The 16,586-nt window shown below is 42.4% G+C and overlaps 1 long non-coding RNA gene across 1 annotated transcript; it reads left to right on the top strand.

Moving 5' to 3' along the window:
• Positions 1 to 11,625: 11,625 nt before the first annotated feature.
• Positions 11,626 to 15,663, top strand: LOC117356912. Its single transcript, XR_004538735.1, has 3 exons — positions 11,626 to 11,740; positions 13,347 to 13,410; positions 15,379 to 15,663. It is a non-coding gene; the product is annotated as an uncharacterized LOC117356912 (long non-coding RNA).
• Positions 15,664 to 16,586: the final 923 nt, after the last annotated feature.

Below are 16,586 nucleotides of genomic sequence, written 5' to 3'. Positions count from 1 at the left end.
TTGCCGCGTGCGCTAGACCTTAATGCCAGCATTAGTTCTAGAAGCATAGCGCGCGGCAATTTCCTGCGTGCGCTAAAAATGCTAGCGCACCTTAGTAAAAGCAACCCTTAGCCACTGATGTGATTTACACATCAAATGGCAGGTAGGAATCAAGTATGAATCCTAACCCTGAAAGGACAGAAGAGTGAGGGATTGCTTTTTGTCCATCAAAGGGAGAAGGACTGTTATACTTCTACCAGTAACTCAGAAAGGAGAGAATTCAGTAAAATGACACTCAAAATTCTGCACCGAAAAGAATTAGCACTAAGGGCTCCTTTTACGAAGGTTCGTTAGGGCCTTAACGCGCGGAATAGTGTGCGCTAAAATGCTGCACACGCTAGCCGCTATGCCTCCTCTTGAGCAGGTGGTAGTTTTTCAGCTAGCACGCGCTATAGCGTGCACTAATCCAGTGCTTGCGCTAAAAAACGCTAGCGCACCTTCGTAAAACGAGCCCTAAATGTGATTCTCTAAAGGACATACATGCTTTGTAGAATCGTGCTTAAGTGTGGATCTGGGACCAGATTGGATTGGATTGGATTTATTACATTTGATACACCACTTGTATGTGAGTATTAAGTAGTTTACAATACTATTACATTAGAAGAGCAGATTACAAAAAACATTTACTTTAGAGATCGAAGTTACATGATTCAATCCATCAGAAGAGAGGCAAGAGTTCAACAGAGAGCATAAGAGTGTAAGAGATGTGCTAATTCGTAAGAGTGGAGGTAGTGAACACATTAGGTTCACAGACATAACGCTCACTTTAGAGGCAGAGACAATGCTGGAGAAAAAAATTTGTTGTTAGTGGGAAACGCTCTCTCGTGGACTAAGAAGAGTGAAGCAGGTATAAATGCCACCACTTAGGTGCAGATCAACTTAATTCTGTAGGCAACTTTTGGGAACACCTCCAACACTCTGCTGACCCTGTTGACCATGCCTCTTTCCAGATATGCACTTTAATAATTGTGCACAGATAGTTATATAGTGCAAGATGCACATGCGACTGCTAGCCGAAGCCAATTAACTGCAGTAATTGATTGTTAGTGGCTAATTATTGTTAGTTAAGGGCTCGTTAATTCAGTTGCACGCACATCTTTGGTACTCACCCAAACTTCGGCATGCAAAGTGAGGGATTTCTAGGGATTATGTTTTAAATGATTTTAAAGTGACATAGAATCCAAATTAAAATAAAGGTCCGAAAGCATAAAATGCAATATTGCACAATGTTTATGTTTTATCAAAACTTGTTATACTGCTTGAGCATACGACAGGTCTTGAGCTGTGGTAAGCATTAGGGCACACTTATTGCAGCCCAGAATGGCTTACCACAGGACATGCTCAGATATCCTAGAAACTGCATGCTAAAAAAATATATTTTATTTTGTTATGGAGGGGGCATGTCTAAGGTGGAGAGTGCCTTTTATAAAATTGCAGGTGCAGGTGCAGGTGCCTTTTATACAATTGCAATAAGCATTGTTTTGTTGTGCTGAATTTTAGACGTCATATATAGAATTGGGGGGTAATTGCAAAATATGTGTCTCCAAAATTATAGAATGAGGAGGAACATTATAATATATGCCATTACATAAATTTGGATCTATTTAGAAATAATTTACATTAAGGGAGGAAGTTATCAAGTGCAGTAAAAGGCAGTCTTTTACCACACCTTGATTTGTCATGGGAGTCAAACTGTGGTTTCTCAGTACTTCAGGTTGCTTACTCCTTTGTAACATAGTAAACAACAGGAGACTGGAATGAGGTTGCTTAGGAAGAAGATGAAAGAGGATAGGCTCAGAAGTAGCCTCAGAAAATACTTTTTCATGCAAAGAGTGGTGAATGCATAGAATGTCCTCCCAGTGGAGGAGGTGATGATGAAAAATGTATCTGTATTCAAGAAAGCTTGGGACAAGTACATTGGATTTCTAAGAGAGAGGAAGAGGTAATAGATTGCATTGATAGGCAGACTAGATAGATCATTTGGTCTTTATTTGCCTTCATTTTTTAAAAATGTTCTATAGATAAAGACCTGAATGGTCCATTCAATCTACCCAACAATCACACTCATTATTAAAACATTATTGCAGTGGCGTACCAAGGGGGGGCGGAGGGGAGGTCTGCTCCGGGTGCACGCTCTAAGGGAGTGCATAGCCGGCCGGATCTAGAACCTCCCGCACTGCTTCAAACGGCACTTCAGCGCGGCTGCCATACTTAGAGCAGAGTTGGCAGACGCGCTGAAGTGAAGAAGGTCCCGCGATGACTGGGAAGAGGTAAGTGACGTCGGAAGGGGGGATGGACTGGCAGCCGCAGTCATCGCGGGATCTTGCTGCAACTAACTGCATCTGCTGGCCCAGCCCCCTCCGACGTCACTTAGCTCTTCCATCCGAGCAGAAGCAGTCATCGCAGGTCCTTTGTGATGCAGAAAGAAAGGAGGTCAGAGTGGTATGGAATCATGCTGAAGGGTAACAAAGAGGGGTCAGGGTGGTAGGGAATAAAGCTGAAGGGTGACAAAGGGGGGTCAGGGTGGTAAGGAATCATGCTGAAGGGTGACAAAGAGGGTCAGGGTGGTATGGAATCATGGTGAAGGGTGAGAAAGGGGGTCAGGGTGGTATGGATGTGTGGTGGAGGGAGAGAAAGGGGCAGATACTGATGGAATTGCAGGGAAAGAGACATAAGAGGGAACGATACTGCATGGAATTGGGTTGTAGGGAGCGAAAGGGGGCAGATGCTGATGGAAGTAGGGGGAAAGAGAGAGAAGGGGCAGATGATGGAAGTGGGGAGAAGGGGCAGATGATGGAAGTGGGGATAGAGAAGAGGGCATATGATGGAAGGAGGTGGGAAAGAGAGAGAAGGGGCAGATGATGGAAGGAGGGAGAAGGGGCAGATGATGGAAGTGGGGGAAAGAGAGAGAAGGGGCAGATGATGGAAGTGGGGAGAGAGAAGAGGGCAGATAATGGAAGGAGGGGATAAATAAATGGAGGGCACATGATGGGGTAAAAGGATTGAGTTAGGGAAATACTGGAGGGGCTGAGGGAAAGAGGTAGCGAGCTGTAGGTAGACAGTAAAAAAGGAAATTGATGAGAGGGTAGTAAAAACATAATCTAGATGGATGCAGAAAATAAATTGAAAAGGAAAATGAGGGAAGAAAGGGATTGCAGAAGAGAGGTGTGGGAGAGGGAAATAGAGGAGAGAGATGTCAGACCAATGGGGGTGAAAGTAGGGATGGAAGGGGGAGGAGGCATACAGTTTCTGGAAGGGGTATTGAAGGAGAGAAGATGCCATATAGGGGTAGAGAGATGGCAGACAGTGGATGGAAGGAAGAGAGTAACAAGAAGATGAGGAAAGCAGAAACCAGAGAAGACAAAGGTAGAAAAAAAAATTTATATTTATTTATTGCTTTAGGAGACATGTGTCACTGTTTCTGTGGTGTTGCATTATATGTAGAGTCCAGCTTCTTGCTGGTTCAATTTAACCTTTGTCTATGTATTTCTATTTTATCTCCCCTTTTACAAAACTGTGGAGCGTTTTTTAGCACCAGCCGTGGTGGTAGCAGCTCTGATGCCCAGAATTCTGAGCGTCAGAGCTGTTACCACCATGGCTAAAATCCACACTACAGTTTTGTAAAAGGGGGAGGGGTTAGTTTGTGATGACATATTCCATACTAGGCAAAGGTGTTTTCTGTGTTCTGTGTGTTCGAAAGACATGGTTTTCTGTTAGGATTGATGGTGTAGGATTGATCTGTACTAGTCTGGCTTGTTTAGTTTTACAATGGGTGTATTGATGTTGTTACTGCTCACTGCATATGTAAGATGCTGCCTTTTCCTAGGTACTCATGTGTGACATGTGGATTGTTACTAAAAATCATGTTTTTCAAACAGATGGGGGGGGGGGTGCCAAAAAATGATGGGCCCCGGGTGTCACTGCATTATTGAACCATCAATGAATGTGATAAAAGATACCTAATCATGATCTTTTTTTTTGGCATTTTTAGGACATAGACTGAAGACAAAGAATAGATATAGGCAAGAAGATAAACTAATTGGCAGCCTTATTCTATTGGCCTAGGAGTTTGTAACCTCTCCTTGAAAACTGGTGAGGTCCCAGAGGACTGGAAAATAGCATCTCACTTTACGATGACACACTGGGCAGTTGTTAGGGAAAGAGCATTCTTCTGATTGGCTCCGAACCTATGGAACAGCCTGCCAAAAGAAATTTGAGCCAAAGGCTGCAACAAAAAAAGTTAAATGTATGCTGAAGGCCCATTTCTTTTCGAATAGTATTTAGTTTGTCACCTTCATAGCAGGGAAATTGGGTCACATTCCAGGGAAACTTCAGTTTGTTTTGTTTATTTACTCCCCCTCCCCTTTTACTAAGCCATGGTAGAGGTTTCTACCATGGCTCAGAGCACTAAATATTTTGATGCTGCTCCAATGTGCATAGAATTCCTATGAGCGATGGAGCAGCATTGGAACATTTAGCGCTCTGGGTCATTGTAGAAAATTCTACCACAGTTTAATAAAAGGTGGGTGGGGGGTTAGTTATGTATAGATAACACCTGATTTTAGTATTAGGGAAGGATTCCGGAAGACTGGAAGGTGGCGAATGTTACGCCGATCTTCAAGAAAGGTTCGAGAGGTGATCCGGGAAACTACAGACCAATGACTCTGACCTCAATATCGGGAAAGATGGTAGAGGCGCTGATAAAGGACCGCATCATTGATCACTTTGACAGACATGATTTGATGAGGACCAGCCAGCATGGCTTCAGAAAAGGAAGATCTTGCTTGACGAACTTGCTGCACTTCTTTGAGGGAGTAAAGACAAAGGCGACCCAGTCGACATTGTATATCTGGATTTTCAGAAAGCATTCGACAAGGTTCCGCATGAATGACTACTTCAAAAAATTGTAGCCATGGAATCGAGGGTGAAATACTCACGTGGATTAAAAACTGGCTGGTGGATAGGAAACAGAGAATGGGGGTAAATGGACAATACTCGGACTGGAAAAGCGTCACCAATGGAGTGCTGCAGTGTTCAGTGCTTGGACCCATGATCCTCAACATATTTATAAACGATCTGAAAATTGGTACGACGAGTGAGGTGATTAAATTTGCAGACGATACTAAGTTATTCAGAGTAATGAAGACGCAGGATTGCGAAGATCTGCAATGTGACATAAACACTCTTGAGAAATGGGCCGAAACATGGCAAATGAGGTTCAACGTGGATAAGTGTAGGTGATGCATGTCAGTGACAAAAATCTTATACACAAATACAGGATGTCCGGGGCGTTACTTGGAGAGACCCTGCAGGAAAGAGACTTGGGAGTGCTGGTCGACAGATCGATGTAGCTATCCGCACAATTCGCGGTGGTGGCAAAAAGGGCAAATAGGATGCTAGGAATGATAAAGAAGGGGATCACGAACAGATTGCAGAAGGTTATCATGCTGCTGTATCGGGCCATGGTTTGCCCTCACCTGGAATACTGTGTCCAACACTGGTCGCCGTACATGAAAAAGGCACGGAAAGGTTGCCACACTTAACACCACCACGAGAACCACACCACCAAAATACCCACAAGCAATCCTACTGATAACCCTGCTCCTAACTAACTGGTGTGACAAACGGACGTCTTTCCCAAGGTTTGCCACAGGGAAATTAAGGAAAGTATATAAACCCCAGTGCAGAAGGGCTGACCAGGTCAGTGCCCAGGACAATAAATTAGCTGACTACCTGGTGAGTGACAATGAAATGGAAATAGAACAGGAAGGCTTAGACTTACCTGAAGCAGTCCCAAAGCCAGGCAGGAAGAAGCTGCCTTGCTATTGGCCATTGCCTGTAAGGCAGAAAGCTCACAAGCAGTTTCCCCTCAGAGAAACGGCATGGGCTGAGGAAGGAATTCCCTTCCCCCATCCAAAGCCAAGGGGGAGTGGTTCTTCCCCTCAGCTTAAAGCCAGGCTCGTTAGAGAGCAGAGGGAGGAAGGAGGAGGAGCAGAAAGAGGCTTGGCAGTAGAGCAGAGGCAGGACGGGGCTGAGCAGTTCCTCAGCACTGACTGGGAAATGACTGAGGAACAGGCTGGTAATTTGGCCACTGAATTCCTTCCCTCCAGAACCCATGGTGTTGGAGGAAAGTGGGGCTATACAGGAAAGCATGGCCAGAGGAGATGGAGAGCTGAATATCCTGAAAAGGTCTGTGAACAGAGGTCTTGTTTAGGCTGTATTTTGCTGTTTGCTCTTTGAGCTAATGACTGTGGGAGTTACTAGGGAAATAATCCTGTACTGCAATTTCACATGCTGTTTTGCTGAAGTGTGGAAAGGATACAGCAGGGGTGTCCAATGTCGGTCCTCGAGGGCCGCAGTCCAGTCGGGTTTTCAGGATTTCCCCAATGACTATGCATTGAAAGCAGTGCATGCAAATAGATCTCATGCATAGTCATTGGGGAAATCCTGAAAACCCGACTGGACTGCGGCCCTCGAGGACCGACATTGGACACCCCTGGGATACAGTAATCTTCTCTGCAGGTTATGTGCACAGCTGAATCAAACGCCAGGCTGTAATGCTGGCTAGTTTTAAAGCCCAGAATTTCCTGACTTCCACACTCCGTGAAAGTGCCCAGCTGTAAAGAAATTGCCATAGCAACTAACTAATTCAATTAGTCTGCCTGCCTCATAGGAAGAGTGAAATTAACCCTCTCAGGGAAAAGCCTGCTCGGGACTAGGGAGAAAGTTCAACCCAGCTAGAGAGAGTGAATGCACTGCAGGACAGCACAACATATTTCTCAATCATGAACAAGAATGTCTCTCCTGTAAAGCTACAGGAGAAAGTTATTTGTGTTAACTGTTTCACTGCCTAGCCTCAGGGCATATTAAGGACTGTATGTGTTTTACCAATCAAGTCCAGAGCTGCTTGCTTGGTGACCAGGAATGAAATGAACTTTTTCGGTTGTTTTTGTATGATGTTCATGCTACCAGGAAAACCTGGAGCGGCACAGTAATTCCACGGCCGGTGGCCGAATAAAAGCTTATGTTTTCACCAAGGCCATTCTGACAAAGTGTGATTTTTCAAAACCCTTGGAGAATAAGCTTAGTTGGGCATTTGCCAACGACTACCAACTTGAAAGGTGACCCTAATTCCTAAAGGACCACGCCAGTAACAAGCTTCATGTCACTACCCGACGGCTCAGGGTGTTCGCAGAGAGCGTGGGTGTGACACTGGAAAGCAACTGCAAACAAGATCTCTCCAATTCCAATTATAGCAAATTCCAAGGGAATTACCCAACCAACCTGGCATTTCACAATAGACAGAAACTCAAACTATCAGATTTACACACACCAAACCTCCCCACAATCAACAAGAAGAAAACCGACAAACCCATACAAGACCAAAAAACAACCCCACTAAAGATCACTCATATACCCGAAAACAACTCACAACACACCAATAGACTACACCACTCTCAAATGTGCATATGTGAACATCAGAGCCATAGGCCCCCAAAACAGAGCGCATAAAAAACTGGATAGAAGAAGATAACCTAGACTGCCTTTTCTTCACAGAGACCTGGCTTACCTCTGACTCGGACCCCAGAATAACTGAAGTCTGCCCAGAGAGCCATAAGTTAACAATGGTCTGCAGAGAAAATAAAAGAGGAGGAGGAATTGCCATCATAGCCAGAAACACCATAAACCTAAAAATACAAGACAAAACAACCAACCCATACATGGAATTACCCATGGTATGGAATTACTAGCCTGTCAACTTTCAAGCACATCACTCAAAGGAATGCTAACATGCATACTTTGCTACATAACCCCAAGTAACTGGAACACAGCTAAACCAATATTTGAAGAATTTATATATCGAAACTCACTAACGACAACCTACAACCTAATTCTAGGAGTCCTCAACCTCCACCTCGAAATCCAATCCTTACTATCATACCTCGAGGCCTTAACATATAAAATCCTAGATCCTCAAACCACACACGAAAAAGGACACCAACTCGACATCGCAGCCTACATGTCCTACCAACCCACACTACCAGAGATCCAAACTTCAAACGGAAAATGGAACCAATCCCTTTGGTCTGATCACTACACATACTCCTTCGAAATCAATTGGACCAACTACTCGAAATCAATTGGACCAACTTCTCAAAAAAATAACTTACAACTCACGCAAACATATCGATCCCACCACATTCTGGACAAAAGCATACACCGTAATCCAATACTACACACCCAAAGACTTCATCTCACAATGGAACCATCTAAGTACTGCAAACCCTGGATGAACTAGCCCCAGAAAACCCCAAAACCAAAATCCACAGAAAATCAGACAAGTGGTTCGACAATGAACTACTCCAACTCAAAGGTAATGCAGACAACTAGAGAGAAAATGGAGAAAAAGTGGCCAAGAATCCACAAAAACAGCATGGAAAATAATGAACCAAAAATACAAACAAAAACTGAAAGAAAAAAGAAAGACATACTACTCAAAGCAAATAGGAGAAGGACCCCAAGACACAAAAAAGCTATTCCGACTACTAAAAGATCTCACAGATACCACACCCTACCTAGCCAACAGCAACTCCCCCCTCCCTCAGCTACCCTCTTAGCCACATACTTCAAAAACAAGATCGCAAATATCAGAGCCACATTCAATGGAATTCCTACTCACATAGAAGAGGCCTCATTTCCCCCCACAGAAAAATAATCAGTTGCTGCAGACAGAACCTGGTCCCATTTCTCACCCATACAATGGTCGGACTTCAACAAACTATATAATAAATACAGCCACGCAGCCTGTGACCTTAACCACTGCCCCCCATACCTATTGAAAGCCTCAAGTACACTATTCTGCTCCCTGCTTCTACAATGGATACAATCTTTACTCATAGATGGTCATTTCCCACAAGACCTCAGCAAAATCATCATAACTCCAATACTAAAAGACCCCAAAGGAACAATGGACCAACCATCCAACTACAGACCCATAGCCTCAATCCCATTGTACGTCAAGCTGATGGAAGGCCTCGTAGCCAAAACCTTAACTTCATACCTAGAAAACCACAACTTACTCCACCTCACACAGTCTGACTTCAGAACCAACTACAGCACTGAGACCCTACTTGGAACACTAATGGACACTGCTAGACAACACTTCTGTACAGGCAAGAAAATACTGCTCATACAACTAGACTTCTCTGCAGCCTTCGACCTGGTAGACCATGACATCCTCCTACAAACACTAGACCCCATAGGTATCTCAGGCAAGGTGCTCTCATGGTTTAAAGGCTTCCTATAATTCAGAACCTACAGAGTTAAAACAAAACAAGAAAAATCAGAACCATGGACCAACCCCTGTGGAGTCCTCCAGGGATCACCCCTATCTTCCACACTTTTCAATATATGCATAGCCTCCCTCAGCTCCTATCAAGACAAACATGGCATAACCTCATACAGCTATGCAGATGACATCACCATTCTCCTCCCCTTCGACCACCCAGAATCCACCATGACAGGCACAATACACAGAACACTCAAAACAGTAGCTTCATGGATGACAGAGCACAAACTAAAACTTAACTCTGATAAAACAAACTTCATCCTCCAAGAAAACAGCAAAACTCCAACCTTAACTAACATAGTAATAAACTCAATCTCATACCCCATTCAACCCACACTAAAACCTCTGGGAATTCAGATTGACAGAGGCTGTACCATGTAACCACAAATCAACAAAGTAATAAAAGCATCATTCGTGACTATTAGAAACCTAAGACAAATCCAAAAATTCTTTGACAGGAAACAATTCCAACTTTTGGTACAATCTCTTATCCTTGGACTAATAGACTACTGCAACATACTATATCTCCCCTGCCCAGCGACCATGATAAAGCAATTACAAACAATACAAATTAAAAAAAATATGATCACATCACAGAAGCATACCACGACTCACACTGGCTCCCAATACAAGCAAGAGTACACTTCAAATTCTACTGCCTACTATTCAAGGCTATTAATGGAGAAAGCCCAACCTACTGGAACAACCGACTAACTCAATCCACCTCAACCCAGCACAGGAGAACCCACCCATTCACACACCCACCAACCAAAAACGTCAAACGAAGAAAACCATATGACAACCTAATGGCCACCAAAGCAGCCAAACTAAACAGACAAATCACCAATTTGCTGTCTTCGACCATAGACTACAAAACCTTCAAGAAAGAAACTAAAACCTTACTCTTCGAAAAATACATAAAACCTATTTAACACGACTAGTTCCTTCCCAAACTCCACCTACCCACTCTCTACCCATATCTAATCTAATATGTTTCTAACTACCCAACAGGTATCACCTTAAGTTCTCGACAATCCTTATGTAATTCTTATGTAATCCCTACGACAATTCTTATGTAATCCCTATGACAATTCCTATGTAATGTTACAATTCTTGTAACCTCCTGACAACTCTTATGTAATCCGCCTTGAACTGTAAGGTAATGGCAGAATAGAAATCACTATTGTAATGTAATTATCACTATATTTTGACGTCCCTTGTCAAATTTTGGCTGATTACGTGACCACGTGGTGACATATGAGGCCTTTTAAATACACAGCAGTTTTTCTGCCATTGTAACATCAGGAGGAAGCTGTGTGAATTGTTCTCCGTTAACTATGTGAAACTTATTCTATCCTTTGGTGAGTGTCATCTGTATATCCATAATAGATTTATAGTAGTAATAAGATAGTTTTAATTTATTTATAAATAAAGTATTAATTTATTTAATTCCTACTTTTTCAGAATCAATCATGCCCACTACTAGAAATCGTTTGTAAATCATCCTTGGTTCCCTGAAGCAGGAACGAAACGTGACATATCGGAACCTGCAAGCTATAAGATAAGTTTGCTGTTCTTTTTTAAGTACACAAGTAAATAACTTTTAGCCCTAGTGGCATATGATCGTACAAGTTTACATGCTTGAAGTTTTCTACAACTCCTTTGTATATGTGACGATTGGGCGGTGAGGCAGTAGTGTCGGGGTTCTCCCCAGTTATTGCCTCCATGATTCTGAGCATAATGTTTACTAACAGTCAATATATCACTGACACAGTATATTTGCAAATACTATCAAGAGTGACTTTTTTCTGTATCTTAGATATTCTCCTTCATTGCTCTATTTATGAATGATTTTTGTGTGCTCTAAATCAGTAGCATGAAATATTGCTATTCCTTGGGTTTTGTCCAGTGTGACAGGGAAGCTCCTGTCACGGTTAAAAAGACAGCTAGCCAAGTCAAAAGTACAGCCCTTAAACCTGCAATCCCTAAGATAAAGCCTGTACACCCTGCTAAAAGCACTAGTTTAGTACAGCAAGAAGGAAGGGAGGAAAGGCAGGTGATGTCACAGCCTGGAATTCAGGTAGGGAGGGCACAGAAACCACAGTCTATCCCCTATTATTCCTTTCGCAGAGCTAGGGAGAAACCTGAGATCAACCCAGAAGGGGGTGGAGTTAGCCACCGAGTTCTGCAGTCACCTAAGCCTCAAGTAGGGAGACTGCAGGAAGATTAAGGAGCCTCAGCTGACTCTAATTGGAAAAGCAGAACGGAGCACACTGGAAGCAGCCCAACGCTGTGTGCAGGAACATAGGATTGCCCCAGGCCAACAGAGAGAGGAATCCAGCAGCCAGCTAGGTACTGTGATTTCCCAGGGGAGCCTAAGGGGGTAGGGCTACAGATTCTCTCAAAGGGAGATGAACCTGGCCAGGAAACTTTCCAAAACACCCAGAGAGGGGGATGGGAGGTGGAGAGTGATAGGGAATTCATGGAGACAGAAAACAACTGCCTCAGTGACACAGTGCAGTGAGGCTGAGGCAGAATTAACTGTGCCAGAAGATTGTATGGAAACCTGATTTAAGCTGCTCTAGGACGGTGGTGGCAATTGGAAGGGTCTGAAGACCTTGGTGAAAAGGGAGGCTTGCTCCACACAGCCTGCAAAGCAGGGCTGTAAAAGTCCTTAGAGGGGACTCAAGGCTAGAGAGGGAAAACAGTGGCAGAGAACACGTTTTTTTTTTCCCCCTCTGTCTGAAAAGTACTTGAGAGACGGGCTGGCATCTGCAGTGCTCAGCCGGTGCTGGCAAGAACTGGTGCAAATAGAAGCCAGCTGCCCTAAGGAGGGAGAATTGGGACATTTGAGAGGCTGAAAAGCTTGTTTGATTTTGGTTTATGTTTTTGCTGACAAGGACTATCCAGTCCCTGAACCTGAGCACAGATAGAGTGCACTGGACCTAAAGGGAGGAACTATATAATTGGTGCCTGTGAGAAACAATTGTTTATTTCAGAATTTTTTATTTTGTCTTAATAAACCCGGTGAAGTTTTGTATGTAAGAAATCCAGTGTCCGGATTTTCCTTACACCAGCCATATAAAAGGCGCATTGAAAATCTTACCTGTGGTCTGCACCGGGGTTTCCCACTCACTTGGGGCCTGGCCCGGCCACACCAGGTACTAGTGACCTAGCTTGACCACTGTGAGAACAGGCTACTTGGTCTGACCCAGTAAGGTTATTCTTATGTTCTAATTTACAACAGTATTCTATAATGTCAATCAAGCTTGTAAGTACTGCTGGAGAATAGGTTCACAGCCCACTGGGTGCCTAAGAGGCAATTCTATAACTATCACAAAATACAATACTGTATTTTTATTCTGCATTTTCCTTAAGGTTCAATATAAAAACTATAAGAAAAAAGAACTACTGGGAACATACAAAATCCTCTCTTTAAATTTTTAATCTCCCTAAAATTGATAAAATAAGAACATTTTAGGCTCTTCTACAATTAATGTAATATGCTTCTAATTTAATAATTGTCAATACAGAGTTTCATATCTGTGCTACTTGATAAGAAATCAAGACAGAATAGATGCATTTACTGTATATTTAATAAAAATAGGTTTATTTAATGTGCAGATCTAGAAGTTCCATGTCACAAAGTAAAAGTGTTTGTTAAAAATGGAGATAGGGTTCTAATTATCTTTAAAATCTTTCTTTCTATTTTTTTTTTTTTTTTTTGGTACCATAAGCTGATAGCTCATCTGCCAGGTGTTTCATGTGTCATCCCACTGGATTTGATTGATTTTTGTGAGTCATTGAAATTAGAGGATGATAATCTACTGATTACCTGGTGATTTTAATTTATACATTGTTGTCAATTAATCTTCTTTTGAAAATTTTCATACAAAAATGGCTATATGGGATAAGGATTTTGAATAATTTAATTTAACTTAATTTAATATATTTATAGTCTGCTTTAACAGAACTGTTCAAGCCAGAATCCAATAGAAAGCACCCTACGGATTATACATCAGGTAAATACATTGTCTAAAACATTTTTACAGTGGTTTAGATATTTCAAGATATCAATATTCAACCTGCAGCGGTCAGTGGCTCTTTAAGCAGAATTAAGCCCTGATATTCAGTGCTGGTCCATATCTAGGCACCAGTGCTGACTACCCAGAGTCTGTCGAGTAAGCAAGCAAATGCAAGCACCTGCTTGGCTAAGCATTTTTTGTGGTCTTATCTGCTTGTTTAGCTCTGCAGCATTGGCAATGAATATGACCAATGGCCGCATAACAGCTGGCTCCTCCCTGACTGTCTACAGGCTATCTGAATATTTACTGGGCAGTGCTGCAGATGCCAGAGCTAATGCTCAAGTGTTATGTTTATCTTTATTAAAATTTGCCATACCACCTTAGCTAACTATCAGATCAAAGCAGTTTACGACTGTAAAATCAAAATAAGCAAAGAAAGAAAATAAATTTAATTTTGGATAGGAAAGAGGTACACATTCAGAAATGAATTAAGGACCTTAGGCTCCTCCCTCTGTATCCCAGAATACAGAGGGAGGAGCCTAAGGCTCTGATTGGCTCTGATGCCTAAGGCCCCTTCCTCCTTAGGTAAAGCACAGTTAATAAGTAAAGGCAGCTTCAGTTTAGACTTTAATTCCCACCCTCTCACTCCTGGTCTGATCTCTGATTTATAGGCCTTTGAACCAATTAGAAGACTAAAAAAGTATCTAATCTCTATTAGCTAATAATTAGCTCTTTTAAGAAATAGTCTAAGAAATACTTGGAGGGGAAACTATCAATTGCTATATTACAAAATAATAATAAAAAATAAACATTACCATAGCCTAACATATAACTAGCAATATTAGGGAACCTTAGTGTACATATCCCAACTTCCTTAGCAACTTAAAGAAATCACCAATATTAAGATGCAGGCAGCAGTCCATCAGCAAGATGGTGCCAATCCACTCTTTTATACTGTACCTATTGGGAGGTTACCTGGAAAAAGAGAAAACCCAGGAATGAATTACTGCCTGGTTTTTCTAACCAGGCCTGTACAACCAAATAATATTATTCTGCCAATCCTGCCAATTGAGCAGCCCTGCAAAGGTTCTACCTGCCCCTCTTGGACCTATGCCATTGTTCGATACTCCTTTCAAAAGAGTAGTTATGGACATTGTGGGATCTCTAGAGCAAGGCTGCCCAATTCCGGTTCTCGAGATCTACAGGCAGGCCAGGTTTTCAGGATATCCACAATGAACATGCATGAGAGAGATTTGCATACCAAGAAGGCAGTGCGGGCAAATCTCTCTCATGCATGTTTATTGTAGATATCCTGAAAAACTGGACTGCCTGTAGATTTTGAGGACCAGAATTGGGCAGCCTTGCTCTAGAGCAGTGGTTCCCAACCCTGTCCTGGAGGAACACCAGGCCAATTGGGTTTTCAGGCTAGCCCTAATGAATATGCATGAAGCAAATTTGCATGCCTATCACTTCCATCATATGCAAATCTCTCTCATGCATATTCATTAGGGCTAGCCTGAAAACCCGATTGGCCTGGTGTTCCTCCAGGACAGGGTTGGGAATCACTGCTCTAGAGCATACTTCTCAGGGCAATAAATACATTTTGATATTTTAGTCTATGCCACTTGATATCTGGAGGCTGTTGCACTAAACAACATGAAATTCACTATGATAGCTACTATCTTATGCGATGTCTTATCCCACATGAGAATCCCTGTGGAAATACTGACAAACCAGGAGACCATAGTCCAGGGTCATGATGCAGGTGTATGCCCTGTTCAAAGTGAAGATGTTCCGAACATCTGTTTGCCATCCACAGATTAATGATCTGGTGGAGTGTTTTAATAAACTCTTCAACAAATGCTCAGGAAATTTCTGACAGAAGATGGTAAGAACTGGGATTCTCTACTCTAGTACTCCAAAGCTTGACAGGATTTTCTTCATTTGATTTTTTTATGGACAAAGGCCAAGAGGAATCCTGGATGTGGTTTGAGAAACTTGAGAGGAGAAACCCAGCCAAGGTATGAATCTGGTTGATTTGGTACTCACCATTCAGGAGAAGAAGGCCAATCACAAGAGAAGCGGCTAATCACTATTTGGAAGACTCCCAGCTGGGACAAACCTGAACATACAACCAGGAAGCAATGCAGCGAGACTTTTGGTTAGGAGACCAAGTCCTAGTTCTTCTGCCTTTAGCTGAGAGCAAGATATTATGTAAGTGGCCAGGACTATGTGAAATAACAGAGAAAAGATAAGGCAAGGATATTTCACAACAACCTGTTAAAGAAGTGGATACCAATGAATGCCTGTCTGAAGAATGGAACACTGAGCACACAACTTAATTCATAGCAATGTTATAATTTTTTCTAGATTTGTAACTCGGTTTTCCATTTTGTCCATTCGATGGTTAATGATATCCAATTTACCATTCATATTATTTATTTCGCTTTTCATTTCTTTCATTGTTATATTTATGTTTTCCAGTTTATCTAATATTTCAATGATGTCATTTTTTAATTATTATATGATAAAAACTTCTCCTTTTACTAAGCCACGGTAGAGGTTTCTACTGAGGCCTGGAGCGCTAAATGCTCTGATGCTGTTCCGACGCCCATAGAATTTAGCTTAGTAAAAGAGGGCCACAATTAGTAGGTCTGTACCATATATGTGTTAATTTCTAAGTTGGGTACTAGGTTATTTATTTTCTCCATTGTTTAAGTAACTGCATACGTACTGTACAAGCGCATCAATGTTCCCTCTACCCTGTCTCTCCACCTATATTCCTGCCAGTGGGGGTGATGTTTCAATATCACATTTTCAATAGTGAGGGACAGGTAAATTCTGCAGGACTCCAGAGGATTTGTCTTTTTCCTAGCTATTGAAGACATGTTGATGCACCACCACTGGCAGCAATATGGTTGGAGACTGCTCCACAGCTTATAGAAAACATTGATACACATATAAATACCTATTTATCCCAGGACAAGCAGGCATGATATTCTCACATGTGGGTGACGTCATCTACGGAGCCCCGATGCGGAAGCATTTTCAAGCAAACTTGATTGAAGATTTAAGTTTGCTCTGCTGCTCCACGCATGCGTGCCTTCCTGCTCCACTAGGGGGTGCATCCCCTCGTGGTCTCCAGTTCAAAATTTTCCGCGAGCCTAGAAGCC

This window comes from Geotrypetes seraphini, chromosome 3 (assembly GCF_902459505.1).
Source record: "Geotrypetes seraphini chromosome 3, aGeoSer1.1, whole genome shotgun sequence".
NCBI lineage: Eukaryota > Metazoa > Chordata > Amphibia > Gymnophiona > Dermophiidae > Geotrypetes > Geotrypetes seraphini.
The sequence above is the reverse complement of the archived record's forward strand: the minus strand, read 5'-3'. Positions and strand labels throughout refer to the sequence as shown.